The sequence below is a fragment of the Pan troglodytes genome, chromosome 11 (assembly GCF_028858775.2).
Source record: "Pan troglodytes isolate AG18354 chromosome 11, NHGRI_mPanTro3-v2.0_pri, whole genome shotgun sequence".
Taxonomy (NCBI): Eukaryota; Metazoa; Chordata; class Mammalia; order Primates; family Hominidae; genus Pan; species Pan troglodytes.
This window is the reverse complement of record NC_072409.2, coordinates 109,872,952-109,884,660: the sequence shown is the minus strand read 5'-3', so window position 1 is coordinate 109,884,660 and position 11,709 is coordinate 109,872,952. Positions and strand designations below refer to the sequence as shown.

The window sequence follows — 11,709 nt, the reverse complement described above, 5'->3', positions numbered from 1 at the left end:
CCCACTGGGCTCAGCACTGCATCTGTACCTCTGCTGAAATAAACTTCCCACAAGAAGAAAGTGCTGGGACTCAAGGTTTGCCACCTGGATTCTTTTGTCCCATGGGGGTACTCCCTTGATATAGTGTACCCCCCTTTCCCCAGGAGTAGGAGTCCCTGAAGGCCAGACTACTGTGAATGCTGCTGCTCCTCCGTGTCTAGCTGTCCAGTTGTGCTGCCATCCTCCAGGCCGGTGCTAAGGAATGTCTGCAAGGGATCCAATGATGTGACCTGTCCTCAAGTCTCCCAGCAGTGGGTACCAGCACCAGATCAGATAGAGGTGGCTGGGGAGTGATGTAGACTCTGTGAGATTCTTTGGTTATAAATAGCCTTGGTGTGTTGGCTTTCTCAAATGCCAGCTGTAGTAGTAATGAACTGGTCACATGGACAGACTTAGGACCTCCTGGTTAGTAGGGTAATGAAAGCAATTGTGATAGCTGAGGTCATGCACAAGTTTTCGCCTTCCTGAGCACTGTGTTCTTCTGCCTGAAGATGCTGTAGTGGCTGTATCAGCTGGCCTCCATCTTTGATCGTTTCATCACATCACTTCCTAAAAAATGTGCTCATGTGCCAAGCTACCTCTCTTCCTTCATTCAAGTATTTCCTGAAATGTGACCTTCATTTGTGCTTGCCTTCTGTTACCCAGGGGAAGTACTCTGGTGTCTCAGGCAATGAGCAGGGCCATAGGGCTCCCAAAAGTTTCTATCCTTTGTGTTAGGTGATTAGCTTTGGTGGAGGGGCAAAGCCAGGTAAGGGCTGGGTCTGGCAAGTCCATGTTCTGGTTCTCGGTGTGCAGACACAAGCAGTGGCCCCAGTGGGGATCGGAGCAGTTCTCTGGCTGCTGGAGCAATGTTCCATGAGGGAGTACAGCTGCTTCTGCTGAACAGAAGAGTCTACAAGGGGAGTGGGGAGCAGCAGGTGGCAGTAAGCCGCACCTAGTTTCCATGCACTTGGCAAGGCAGGTCTCGCACCTGGAATGTTCCACTAGCAGCAGCTCACTGGGTTTAAGGCCTATGATCAGAACTCAAAACTGCCGCAGACCATAAGCCTTCTCCATGGAGGCAGATATTGAGGCTTTCAGGCCACACTCCTCCTGGTCTGCCCAAGAAGCAGGGGCACGCAGCTCCTGCTTAATCTCCATTGGGAGCTTCTCTCGTCCTGTGACTGCTGCCTGAATTAGCTGGCTGACTTCTAAAGTGAAGTACCCTGTGAGGCAGGATCAAGAATGGCTTCCCTCTGTCCCCACTGGAGACTGGGAGTGCACACACAGCACGTCCCAATGCTACTCCTTCTCATATGCTCCCCACCGTTCACTGCATTAGCTCTAGCACTGGGTAGGGTTAAAACCTTCCCTTGTGGCCTGGATTGCCAGGTTCTCCGGTGGAAATGTATATCCCAGAGGCAGCTTCTCCCCGCTCACACTCTGGGGATTTTCAGGTTTACACCTGGCTCATGGTGTAGGCTGCAGCCTGCCGCTTCTTTGAAAGGGTCTGGTTTCCATCAGTTTTCCTGTTAAGTTCCTGTGTTGCTTCTTGAAATAAAGTTCACAGTGTGAATCTCTATACACAATTTTGTCTTTCCAACTGGGAGAGGCATGCTAATGATGCCTCTAATCCGCCATCTTGGAAAAAACACCCACGATACTTTAAGACATGTTGAAATGTTTATATGGAAAAAAGAGGATACACAATATGTACACACTATATATACTTTGTATAAAAATATGGCTTTATGTTCATTGGGTTTTTTTTGTTTTCCTATAAAGTTTCTTAAGAGCTCTGATTTGTTTTAAAGATGTTGCTTTGATTTACATAACAATTTAGTGCAATATTCTAAGCTTGTGGCATTTACTCGATCTTTACCCCTGTTTTTTTTTAATGGAGAAAATGATGTATCATTAAAAATAAAGAAAATGTGACAGAGATGTCATAATGGCTGGACCAGTGAATATGCTCCTTCTCATATACTCCCCACCACTCATTAAATTAGTTCCAGCACTGGATAGGGTTAACACCTGCTTAACTCTTTGAGAATAATAAAAGGCCTTTTCGATTAGCATCATCACAAGTGATTCATTGACTATGGGTCAGAACATTTCCTACTCTCAAAGAAGTTAACTTGTCTGAAGTCATACAATTAGAAAGCAGCAGCAGAAGACTGGAACTTAGCCTTTCTGGCTCTCAAGCTGTCCCTGGTGTGGGAACGGGATGCAAAGTACAAATGGAAAGGATAGATCATGAAGGAAAAAATGGACACGCTTTTACTGAGAAGGAAGAGATCCTGTATGAGATGCATGTGAGGTAAGTTTGCAGTTGAAGTGGTAGGTAGGCAGTAATTGAAGGAATTTTTTAAAACTAATGATCAGGCTGAGGTGGGCAGATCACCTGAGGTCAGGAGTTCAAGACCAGCCTGGCCAACGTGGTGAAACCCCGTCTCTATTAAAAATACAAAAATTAGCCAGGCGTGGTGGCAGCCGCCTGTAATCCCCCCTACTCGGGAGGCTGAGGCAGGAGAATTGCTTGAACCTGGGAGGCAGAGGTTGCGGTGAGCTGAGATCATGCCATTCACTCCAGCCTAGGGGACAAGAGTGAGACTTCATCTAAAAAAAAAAAAAAAAAAAAAAAGAATGATCTCTATGTCTTTATTATTTATTTATTTAGAGATAGGGTCTCACTCTGTCACCCAGGCTGGAGTGCAGTGGTGTGATCTCAGCTCACTTGCAGCCTTGACTTCCTGGGCTCAAGTGATTCTCCTGCCTCAGTGTCCTGAGGAGCTGTCACCACAGGTGTGCACCACCATGTCTGGCTAATTTATTTATTTATTTTTATTTTTTGTAGAATCGGGTTTTGCCATGTTGCCTAGGCTGCTCTTAAACTCCTGTGTTCAAGCAACCCTCCTGCCTTGGCCTCCCAAAGTGCTGAGATTTATAGTCAGGAGCCACTACACCTGGCCATGGTTGCTATTTCTTAGGGAGGCTATTGTCTATAAGTGAAAGGGTAAGAGTTTGAGGAAAGAGTCAAAGGTTTAGAAGAAGCCATGGGAGTGGTGGGGTGAGAGGTGAGGGAAATGAACAAAGATAAATATAAGAACAGAAAAGAAAAGAATTGTCAACCTTTGTCCAGTTGAGATTAGAAACCAGGTATTTACAGTGGTGACAATCCACCAATTCATACTCTAAAGTGAAAAAGCCATACCATTGGTTTGATTCCATTTTATAAAAAACAAAGCCTGTAGTGTGTGTAACACATGTGTAGGAAAATGTGTCCCTCCTAGGGAAGAGAGCGCTTTGTTTCTAGAAGGAGAGTGTTTTTGAGATTAGGAGAAAGGACTGTCACTTTTACTCTCTATTCTTCTGTATGGTTTGAATTTTTTATGACAGAAATGTATTTTTTCCAGTACTTGTGTAAAACATGCAGACTGTGAAATGATGGTCTAGTAAGGGTTCCTGAGCTGGGGCATGTCTCTGTCTCCACAGAGATCATTTAGGACCTATTCTACAGTAATTTGAAGCTTCAGAGCGAGCAAAAGTCCCACCTGGTTCCTTCTAGCACAGCTTGCATCTCAGCCTCCCAAATAGCTGGGACTACAGGCCCCCACCACCACGCCTGGCTAATTTTGTTTTTGTATTTTTAGTAGAGACGGGGTTTCACCATGTTAGGATGGTCTATGATCTCCTGACCTCATGATCCGCCCGCCTCAGCCTCCCAAAGTGCTGGGATTACAGGTGTGAGCCACCGTGCCCGGCCTGGAACAGCTTTTAATAAACAGATGCAAGCACTATGGCTAGCTGATACCTCCCACCCCAGCAGCAGTGGGATCAGGTATCACTAATCTTCCAGAGCGGGCTCTGTTTTAGGCCACAGGTGCAAGCTGTGATAGGAGCCAGGTGGGACTTCTGCTGGCTCTGAAGCTTCAAGCTACTGTATAATAGGTTCTAAATGATCTCTGTGGAGACAGAGACATGCACCCAGCTCAGGAACACTTTTTGTGATATTAATACCTATGGGTTTTTTTCTTTTTCTTTTTTTCTCTTTCCCATTTCCAAGAAGATCCATTATGTACCTTTTCCTTGGGGATTACCTAGTAGGAGAAAAGCAGTTGTTCAAAGACAAACATTTCTCTTGTGTTTTGTGAAAGCTTCAATTCATCAAGGAGATTGTATTAGGTAGGGAGGGTGGCAAGGAGGAGGAGAAGGTGGGAGTCCTTGCATGGAAAGATATAGAAACAGAAAGTGGATATTTCTGCCAACTTTATGGAAGAGATGAAAGATGTTCCATGAGAATTGGGAGCTACTGTTCTGGTGTCTAGATTTCCACAGGTGTGGGGTATATAGGTGAGACTGAATGGTAATACCAAGGCTCCCAGCCCTGGAAAATATTACTGTGCCCAAAAGGAAGTGGTATGTTAACTACATACTTCCAGGGGACTAGTGGGCTTGGGTAACGAACATCTCAGTGGTGGCTTACGTGGATCAAAGCCTGGAGAGGGTTTTCTATTTATTTTTCTCTTGCTAAGACCCATGGGAACTTTTGTAGTACTCAGTTGGATATTCCCTTGAAGTCACAGTTTGAGGTAAAGGCTTGAATGCAGGTAATTTACTTAGGAATTAATCCAATGGAACAATAGTATGAGACAGAAAGTAAGGGAAAGTTAACACGAGGTTGCATTATTTAGTTGGTTACTGCTATGGGCTCAAAAATTGTTCACTTGAAGGGCCAGGAACAAGCAAGAGAAGCATTCATTCATCTGCTCCTGCCCCCTACTGGTTGGGGCAACAACCTCTCTGGTTTGTGTGTATGGTAACTGCTGAGTAGGCACCTATGGGCACACATAATAAGGACTCAGAGAAGCCCTGAAGCAGGAAGTGAGAAAAACAAAGGTTAAGTCTGAGGTGAGATACTGTCAGTGCAAAGAGGTGGAAGCCTTCAGAGACCTTTTTGTCACAGCTGGAATCTGAGCTGAGGCTTAGAGGATGTGAAGTGGGGCTGATACATGTTCCCCGTGGAGTCTGATACAGGGAAAGGGGCTCAATAATGACTAAGCAATATGGGGCATAGAGACTTAAACATTTTTTTTTCTCCTGATTAAAAAAGTAATACAGGCTGGGTGTGGTGGCTCACACCTGTAATCCCAGCACTTTGGGAGGCTGAGGTGGGAGGATCACTTGAAGCCAGGAGTTTGAGACCAGCCTGAACAACATACTAAGACTCTGTCTCTACAAAAAAGTTTCTTAAAAAATAACTGGGCATGGTGGCACATGCCTGTAATTCTAGCTACATGGGAGGTTGATGCAGAAGGATCACTTGAGCCCAGGAATTTGAGGTTGCAGTGAGCTGTGATTGCACCACTGCACTCCGGCCTGGGCGACAGAATGAGAGCCCCCAATTCTAAAAAATGTAATATATATATCTTTGGAGTCAAAATGAATTTAATTTGATTAAATGCAAATGTAATCCTTCTGATTTATCCTTGTTTTTGGTCTAAGGTTTATTCCTGTTATAGTAACACAATGCCTCATATAACAGGCATGTCTTAGTCTGTTTTTGGTTGCTGTAACAGAATACCTGAGACTGGATAATCTATAAAGAAAAGAGGTTTGCAGTCAGAATGGCTATAATTAAAAAGTCAAAAAATAACAGGTGCTGGCAAGGAGAAAAAGGAATGCTTATACACTGTTGGTGGGAGGGTAAATTAGTTCAACCATTGTGGAAAGCAGTGTGGTGATTCCTCAAATTGCTAAAAACAGAACTACTGTTCAACCCAGCAATCCCATAACTGGGCATATACCCAAAGGAATATAAATCATTCTATCATAAAGGCACATGCACATATATGTTCACTGCACCACTATTCACAATAGTGAATACATGGAATCAACCTAAATGTCCATCAATAATAGACTGGATAAAGAAAATGTGATATATATATATATATATATATATATATATATATATATATATACACCATGGAATACTAGGCAGCCATAAAAAAGAATGAGATCATATCCTTTGCAGGATCATGGATGGAGCTGGAGGCCATTATCCTTAGCAAACTAATACAGGAACAGAAAACCAAATATCGCATATTCTCACTTATAAGTGGGAGCTAAATATTGAGAACACATGCACACATAGAGGGAAACAACATATGCTGGGGCCTACTGGAGGGTGGAGTGTGGGAGAAGGGAGAGGATCAGAAAAAATAACTAATGGGTACTAGGCTTAATACCTGGGTGACAAAATAATCTGTACAACAAACCCCCATGACATGAGGTTACCTATATGACAAACCTGCACCTGTACCCCTTAACTTAATAAAAAGGAAGAAGAATAAGAAGAAAGAGGAAGAAAGAGGAGGAAGAAGAGGAGGAGGAGGAGGAAGAAGAAGAAGAGGAGGAGGAAGAGGAGGAGGAGGAAGAGGAGGAGGAGGAGAAAAGAGATGTGTTTTGGCTCATGGTTCTGGAGGCTGGGAAGTCTGAGATTGAAGAGCTGTGTCTGTTGAGGGCCTCATGGTGCTTCTTAACATGGTGGAAAAACAAGAGACCACATGACAAGAAAAGAAGCAAGAGTGAAACAAGAAAGCGGAACTCACCTTTATAATAACCCACTCTTGTGATAATAACGCTCCCTCCCATGAGAACTAACTCACTCTTGTGAGAATGGCATTAATCCCTTCATGAGAGTGGAACCCCTATGACTTAAACACCTCTTATGGACCCTACCACCTTTTAACACCATTACTTTAGGAATCAAATTTCAACATGTGCTTTGGAGGGAACAAACCACATCTAAACCATAGCAAAGCACTAAACAACAACAACAACAATGTTAGTTACTTTTTTCTAATCATACATCAGTTAAGCACACACATGTATATACATACTTGTCTAAAAAATATGAGGAAAAATTCTTAGGAAGTTCTGTGATTCCATTGTGAGTTTATACTGGTGTCATGTCAGCACTTGGCTCTGAATTTTCAAGAAACTGACCCGGGATCTCTTTGCTTCCCTAAATAGTTGTTTTGGGATCTGGCATGTATCTCCATTCATTATTCTGCAAAGAATCCCTGTAAAGATGGCTTCACTTACAGCACAGCTCCTCAAACTTTAATGTGCACACAAACCACTCAAACTGATGCTCATCTACCATCTCTGCTTTGTGTTTCCCCTTGGCACTTATCTTCTAACATACTACATATATAACCTACTCATCCTGTTTATTGTTTGCCTCCTCCACTAGAACGTAGACTTAATGAAGGCTGACATTTTGTCTGTGTCTCTGGTGACTCGCTCAAAGTAAGCACTCAGTGTCAGCACTCCAATACATATTTGTGGAATAAATGAATAAATACATAAATTCATCAAAGTAAGTTGCATTTGAAAGTATAATGAGTATTTGCTAGATATTAAGCATTGTGGGAGGTAGTTTGTGGAATCCCAAGATAAAATAACACTGGAAATACTTGGAGTCTGAAAACATGCTCAGACTAGATGCCTCTGCTATGTGACCTCTCCTGGCTCTCAGTGAATTTAAACAGGCGTGGTGCTATCAGTCATGCTCTTACATCATGAGAGCAGCTTACCTAGAAGCTTTGTACTCTTATACCTGAAATAAGGTCAGCTGAGGAGGGTAGGGTTTTACTAGCACTGTTTTAAATTTTAGGAAAAAAAAGTAAGCTCTCAATTCAGCCTTTCTTATTATAAATAAATCCAATCCCTGCCCCCCGACACCCCCCCACCAAAAAAAAAACACTGGGCAAAAACCAAAAACAAAACACTGGGCCCCTCCCTTCAGGAGTTGACAGTTTAGTGGGGAAGACAGACATGTATAAATAAATGTAATAAAGACAGAATTATCAAAACTCTGGTACAGATAGAAGCCGAATACTGTAAGAGCCCAAGGAATCAAGTCTGAATTGTGACTTGGGACAGCAAGGGGGTACTACGTGAAGGTGGAAACATTTGAGCGATGGTAGAATTTTTACCGATGGGGATGACGAAGAAATTTCACGGAAAGGGAACAACTGGAGCAGAGGCCTGGGGACATACATATATTCTTAATGTTTTATTCAAGGGATAATAATCTCTATTGTAAATGACCTGTGGAGCACTGTGTGGACAATAAGTGAGAAAAGGTTAACTGGGACCTGATAGTATAGAAACATGAAAATCAGTCTTTCATATTAGGGTCTTCCACTGTAGCCACATATGAAAAAAATACTTGCTCAGGCCCTGCATGAATTATGCATGTGTATTTGAAAAGCTCCCTAGGTGGTCCTGGTGGGAGCTAAGATGATGACTTAAAAGATGATGTGGAAGGCAGTGTGAGAAGTGAGATGACTGGAGGAGGGAGGAACTGGAGGCAAGGGATCTGGGTGGAAGATCTGCAAAACCAGGGGAGAGTTTGTGGAGAAAGAAGACAAATCCAGTTCAAGTTATTGGAGAGATTGGCAGCACTCTTATCTGCTAAATATTGAGGGTAACTCAAGATCCATAGGCTAGAAGCTAGGTTCAGTGATCCTTCCTCTTGCATTTCTGGCTCCATGAATTTCTCCTTTCTTTATTGGGAACATGTAACACAGATTCTAACTGGTCTTGGTATGTAGTATAACATAGTAATTAAGAAGCATGATATAAGGTCAAAGGACTTACCTTGCTCCATGACCTTGGGTAAGTCCTTACAGTTTCTAAGCCTCAATTTTCTCATCTGAAAAAAGGAAAAAATAAATATATTGAGAGGATTGAACATGCAAATACTTGGTTGAGTACCTAGCTGTGATAATCAAAGTTATGTATGCTCTGCTGCAGTAAGCATTAATCCCCAAATGCCTGTGGTTTTAGATGAGATTTATTTTTGAATCATGTTACTTGTCCACTGTGGATCAGCAGGGGGACTCTGCCCATTGTAGTTACTCAGGGACCCAGGCCGACAGAGTAGCTACCATCTTGAATATTGTTAGTACTTATGTCAAGGGGAAAGAGAACTCTGGAGGGTCTGGCACCAACAATTCAACGCTCGGTGCAGAACAGATACATGTCTGTAATCCCAGTATTCCGGAAGGCCTAAGCAGGAGGATTGCTTGAGGCCAGGAGTTCAAGATTAGCCTTGGAAACATAGTGAGACCCTGTCTGTACAAAGTTTAAAAAAGAAGAAGGAGGAGAAGAAGAGGGAGGAGAAGGAGGAGAAAAGAGATACATACCATCCCTGCTGACTACTTATTGGATATTGGCCAGGGCCAATCATATGGTCCTACCCACTACAGGAGGATTAAGAAGTGCAGTCCTACCATGTACTCAGTAGATGGGGGAGCCTGAAATATCTGGTAAGGCTTTATTACTACTATTTACTTATAACCTAAGATCTGCAATGTTAACTATCTTCCTTCCTGCACCTTGAGTCCTCTCCTTCCTGCCTCTTCCTTGAGTTCCCATTCCAGGGGGCCGCTGTCCAATAGCTCATCTCACCTAACTGGCAACAGAGTCCTCACAGTGCCCTCTAGTGGCACCTAGAGCTACTTCATTAGCCCTTGGAGGGAACTTAATTCTGAGGCATCTGGAGCAAATTTACCCAGCAGGGCTGAATAACATTAATTGTCGAGTTGGCTTTACTTTGTAAGCCTCATAAAAGCATTCAGGATAAGCCCTTATGCCTTGAGACTACCCTTTCAGGAGCACTCTGTGGAATCTATCCTTCCTTTTTGGCAAGAATATCTAAACTTCAATAATTTAAAGGACCTAGATACAAAACCCAACATGTTTTCACTGTGTAGATGCTTTCTATTTTATAAACTCCCCTACTGTCTCCAACAACCTTTCCTTTCTTATAAACCATATAAATACTTACAGAGATAGAGCCAAAACCATTATGTAATTCCTGAAAGCCTATCTGCAAACTCAACTAGAATAATGATCCTTAATTATGAGAACAGAGAGGAGTTGCTTCTGAAGGAACCAAAATGTTAGGTTCCCAGTCTCGTATTATGGCTTCCTAACTAGAGTCCATGGACACCTGACCACAACAGTATTTTCATATAATTGATTTCCTCTGTAATTCCATGTATTGTATTTTATACATTTAAAAACTTCAATATGAGAAGAGGCCCAAAACTTCACCAGTCCGCTAGACTCACTTGGCATCTTAAAGTTGTAAGATGGAAGTTGTATTTGCCAGTGTGAGGAAACATTTTAAATCTTGCCACAGGGTGGTGCTATTGCTTTAAGGGTAAGAAAGAGTAAGTCAGCAGGTTGAACAAGAATCTGTTACCTCCAAGAAGATTGAGAAACAGAGTGGTGATGTGGTCACAGAAACTTTGCAATAGTCTTAGTCTTAAGTGGCAGTTCCAAATTCCTAGCAGATAAAAGGCAAATCCATTAACTAAGAAATTTTGGTCTAGTATATAAGATGTGGTTGGTAATGGGTTTTCCTATTTTAAAGTAGTATATAATACAAAAATTATATACCCCTCAAGGTTCTGAGGAGCTATTAGCCAACCAATTACCTAAACATTCATTCTACACAAGATTAAAGATTTTCTTCAACACACAGGTGGGTGACTGTGGTATTGTTTCTCTCAACCGTGTTGTCAGAGTTTTCTTTTTCCTGTTGGCTCCATTCTGGGTTTTTGTACGTAGACATCATACTTCACATATACTGAATTCCAGCAAGGTGTAATCATGATGAGATGCACACGGCAAGTTCAAAAGTAGAAGACACAACTCCTGAATAGGAACTGATAAATCAAATGATGAAAATTGCACAAAGAACCCAAGGAACAAACATAAAACAGAGTTGGTTATACTGGCAAAAGCAACATATACTTACAGATAAGACAACTTACTTCAAAACAATCTGGGGGAGAAGGTATAGTCAAAATAAGATGATTATGTGATAATTGTTAAAGCAGGGAGATAGGTATTTTGGAGTTCCTTATACAATCTTTTTTTATACATTTGAAGTTTTTTATTAAAATAATTAACATATCCATAAAATAATATAATGTTAAAGGGTTGAATTTTTGGTGATCAATGAGTATATACCAAGCCCTTATTGGAAGGGAAGGAAGAATGAACACTGATGCAGAAAAGGTTGTAAGTCACAGAAAATGGATAAACTTCAGGAAGGTGTGATACTGAGTTGTGGTACTCAATCCCTATTTAGATTAAATTTTTTTTTTTTTGAGAAAAAGGTTTTGTAACTTTTTTATTTTTTATTTTTTTAATTATACTTTAAGTTCTAGGGCACATGTGCACAACGTGCAGGTTGTTACATATGTATACATGTGCCATGTTGGTGTGCTGCACCCATTAACTCGTCATTTACATTAGGTATATATCTCCTAATGCTATCCCTCCCCCCTCCCCCCACCCCACGACAGGCCCCAGTGTGTGATGTTCCCCACCCTGTGAACAAGTGTTCTCACTGTTCAATTCCCACTTATGAGTGGGAACATGTGGTGTTTGGTTTTCTGTCCTTGCAATAGTTTGCTCAGAATGGTGATTTCCAGCTTCATCCATGTCCCTGCAAAGGACATGAACTCGTCCTTTTTTATGGCTGCATAGTATTCCATGGTGTATATGTGCCACATTTTCTTAATCCAGTCTATCATTGATGGGCATTTGGGTTGGTTCCAAGTCTTTGCTATTGTGACTAGTGCCACAATAAACATATGTGTG

The 11,709-nt window shown here is 42.0% G+C and overlaps 1 long non-coding RNA gene across 1 annotated transcript in view; it reads right to left on the bottom strand.

The window, feature by feature from the left end:
* Positions 1–8,687: 8,687 nt before the first annotated feature.
* Positions 8,688–11,709, bottom strand: part of LOC129136015 (uncharacterized) — a 37,793-nt gene continuing 34,771 nt past the window's right edge. Inside the window, exon 3 of the long non-coding RNA XR_008537242.2 lies at positions 8,688–8,743. This is a non-coding gene — a long non-coding RNA (uncharacterized LOC129136015). The remainder of the gene's footprint in view (positions 8,744–11,709) is intronic.